The sequence below is a fragment of the Nicotiana tomentosiformis genome, chromosome 12 (assembly GCF_000390325.3).
Source record: "Nicotiana tomentosiformis chromosome 12, ASM39032v3, whole genome shotgun sequence".
NCBI classification, from domain to species: Eukaryota; Viridiplantae; Streptophyta; class Magnoliopsida; order Solanales; family Solanaceae; genus Nicotiana; species Nicotiana tomentosiformis.
The window spans coordinates 50,470,467-50,474,555 of NC_090823.1; positions in this window are offsets into that span (position 1 = coordinate 50,470,467).

Genomic DNA, 4,089 nt, shown 5'->3' on the forward strand with positions numbered 1-4,089 from the left:
ATAACGACGGGCCTGGCCTCCCCCTCTGGGATGACCTATACCCGTATGGCCCCCACCTATAATTGGTTCTGCAAGTGGTGTAGCATTTAGAGAAAGAATCATAGTGTGAGTACCCCGTTGATATCTACCCATCCAAAGTCAGGGACAATCACTCACCATGTGCCTAGTATCACCACACTCAAAATAACCTCTTTGTGGGCATGGTTGTTGGTATTGAGTCTGCCCCAGATGACTGGAATAACCATTGCAGGAACCCCATGCAGAAGGTGAACTGAAATATGGAAGTCCGGTACGAGTGCTTTAAGATCCATGGCTAGCTGGAACACTATGGTAAACCTAAAGTGCAGACTGAATTGGTCGATTGATATGACCTCTACCATGATGGACCTTTTCCCCAGAGTAGGAGCCACTAAATCCTCCAAAACCACGGGCTTCTTAGCCTTACTATCCTCCTTCTCTTGCCTGCGAACAAGCTCTAACCTCCTAGTAATCTCCATAACTTGATGAAATGCAGTCTCAGTCTCCATCTCTCGTGCCAACCTAAATATGAGGCTAAAGGTGAGTCCCTCAACAAACCTGCAGACTTTCTCTCTATCTGTGGAAACCAAGGAAGGTGCATGATAAAATAACTCTATAAACCTCATAGCATACTCGGCCAGAGTCACACCCACTATCGTAAATGCTCAAACTCACTACATAACTTATCCCTGCGGGTCTGTAGAATAAACTCCCTCAAGAACAGGTCAGAGAACTAGGACCATGTAAGTGGTGCAGCGCCACCTGGCCTACTTGCCTTATAAGTCTTCCATCATCTGTATGTCAGCCCCGTCAACTGAAAAGTAGTAAGGTCAATCCCGCTCAACTCCACCAAACACATGGTATGCAAAATGCGATGACACTAATCCAAGAAACCCTATGTATCATAAAAAGCCCCTCCACTAAACTGGGGAGGATGAAATTTTTGAAACCACACTAAGCTCTTTTGCCCCTCAGCCAACACCACTGGCCCTACCTCAGGCTGAACTGCAACTGCTAGTTGAACCAGCACAACACCTGGTGTCTAATAAGCATGAGACAGCTACTCTATTGTATGTGTTGCAGGATTCTGAGCTCCTTCCCCATCCTGTGAAGTAGTTGGTGCAACCGGAATCAACCCTTCCTGAGCCAAACTCCCAAACATGCTCATGAAGTATGCCAAGGTCTCCTGGAGCCCAGGTGTATCAATAGGCCCCTCAATTGCCTGAGCGGGTCCCATCGGCTCAACTTGATCATGCTCCTACTCCTCAACTGGAGCGACTGGTGGCTCTATCGCTACTACTCTAGCAGGTGCCCTAGCTGCAACACGTGCCCTACCTCAGCCTCTACCTCAGCCCTTGCCTCTCGCGACTCTAACAGGGGGCGCTGGTGCCTGCTCAGCTGATCTGGTAGAGAGCGTTCTCACCATATATGAGGGAATAGGAGAGTAAAGATTCAAACTTTGGAATAACAAACCGACACAATAAAGAATGAAAGAAGGTGATATTTCCTAACGGTTCGGTAGCCTCTGGAAGATAAATATAGACGTCTCTGTACCGATCCGCAAAACTCTACTAAACTTGCTCATGACATGTACAACATATCAACCTGACTCTGATGCCAACTTGTCATGACCCAAATCCTACTATACGGGTCGTGATGGAACCTCGTCTCGAAGACCAGGTAAGCCAATCAATTAACAATATAAAATCAACAAACATGATATAATAAGATAGAATTTAATATAAAAGCGAAAATATAGTTAGCATAGGGTAAATGACAATACCTAATACAACTTCCCAAAACTAGGTAGTATAGAGTTATGAGCTCTAACTGAATACATAAAGATATATCAAAATACAAAATTGTTTGTGTATGAAAATAATAGTATAAAAGTAAGGATAGGACTCCAAGGGACTACGACAGTCATGTAGTTCTACCTTGAATCCTCGTGGTCAATGTAAGCACCCACTCCCTAGGTCCGCTGCCTCCAACACCTGAATCTGCACAAAAATATGCAGAAGTGTAGTATGAGTACACTACAATCAGTACCCAATAAGTCTCAAGGCTAACCTCGGTGAAGTAGTGACGAGTTTCAAGTGATATGATACTAACTAGTCAGATAACCTATGCAATATATCAATAACTAGCAACATAGTATGTAACATAAAACAATTTCCACAATCTCGTTAGAACATGTGATAACAACTCAACGTAGAATAATCAATCTTTGACAAAAAATCATCAAATAGAAGTGAAGGCGTATGATATCATGTCAGATTCATCTAACAACTCATTAAAATACAAGATAGAGTTTTAAGAAAATATATATATGATCAAAATATCATCCCCGTTTCGTCTCATAAACATCATCAAGAGAATCACCCCCAAATCATCACATAACATCATCAACAATGCCGCCCTTATTTCGTTGTATGTGCAAATAACAATAAATGCCATCTTTATTTTTCTACATGCGCATATCACCACATGCGTATATCACTAAACCGGCTCTAAATGCCATCCTTATTTTTCCACATGCGCATATCACCAAACCGGCTCTAAGGCCCAAACTCAGTCATTTACCATTCAAGTCTTAGATGAACACATCTCAAACACTCAATTAAAGAGTTTTACCCTTAAGCGGTATCAACAACATATGAGGAATCAAATAAAAGGTATTGAAACAATGATATCATACAAGGATATAGTATCATGACTAAGAACATGTGTGCAAGTAAGGTATATAACTCAGAAACAGCAAGAATAGCCCTATCAAGTCTCAAACAGTTAGCACATAGCCTAGAAATGATGTCTAACTTGATTCACAGTTCAGATAATCAAACAAGTAGATGGAACGCTGGGGTAGCATGATATGATAGAAAAAGAAGACCGGTAATAACCTAAAGGCCTCCCCAAACCATGAACACATCGGTGCACGCACAGACGCCCATCACCTAGCGCGTACGTCACCCCAATATCTTTAACATAACGTAGTTCTCAAGGTTAAATAACCTCAAATCCGTCTTTAGAAATGTTACTTACCTCAAAACACGCAAATCACAAATTCAGCAAGCCCTTCCCACGCGTATCGGCCTCCAAACGACTCGAATCTAATTCATAAACAACTCAATATAAACAAATAATGTCGTAGGAAACAACTTCAATCAATAAAGTTTCGATCTTTATCAAAATAAAAAGGTTAATACAAAACATCAACCCTGGGCCCATGCCTCGGAACCCTACAAAGTTCACAAATTTCGGACACCTATTTGATTACGGGTCCAACCATACCAAAATCATCCAATTCCGACCACAAATCAACCTTTAAACCTCCATTTCTCATTTTTGAAAAGTTTCCACAAAAACCACCCATTTCTTCACTTTAATTCACTAATTAAATGCTAAAAACGAAGATGGAATAATGAAATATTAACAAATCCAAGTAAAACACAGTTACCCCGATCCAAGATGTGAAAATCCCCTCAAACATCACCCAAAACTGAGCTCTACAACTCAAAATATGAAATACCAACTTTAACCCTCAATTTGGGATTTTAAATCTACTGCCTAGATGTTCCTCATCGCAATCGGGGAAAATCCCTCGTGGTCGCGAAGAACAAAAATTCTATGCCCTCTAAAATGGTCAACGCGAACGCGGAAACACAGTCGCGAATGCGATGCTTTACCGACCTAACCCTTCACGAACGCGTGCAAACCTATGCGATCGCATAGGCTTAAAGCATGACACTGTAATTGACCACTCCACTACGCGAATGCGTGAACCATCTCGCGTCCGTGATGACCTGAGACCTCAAAGCTTCGCGAATACGTGACTTGTGTCGTGAACGCGAAGAACAATTCCCTCATCTACCAAACAACCCTTCAAAATCGCGATCCTCCCTTCACGATTGCGTATAAGGAAACCAAATGCCCAGCTTTCAGCAGTCCACCAAAGTCCAAATGAGGCCGAACTTGATTCGAATCACACCCGAGGCCCCCGGGACCCCATCCAAATATGCCAACAGGTCCTAAAACACGATACGAACTTAGTCGAAACCTCAAATCACATCA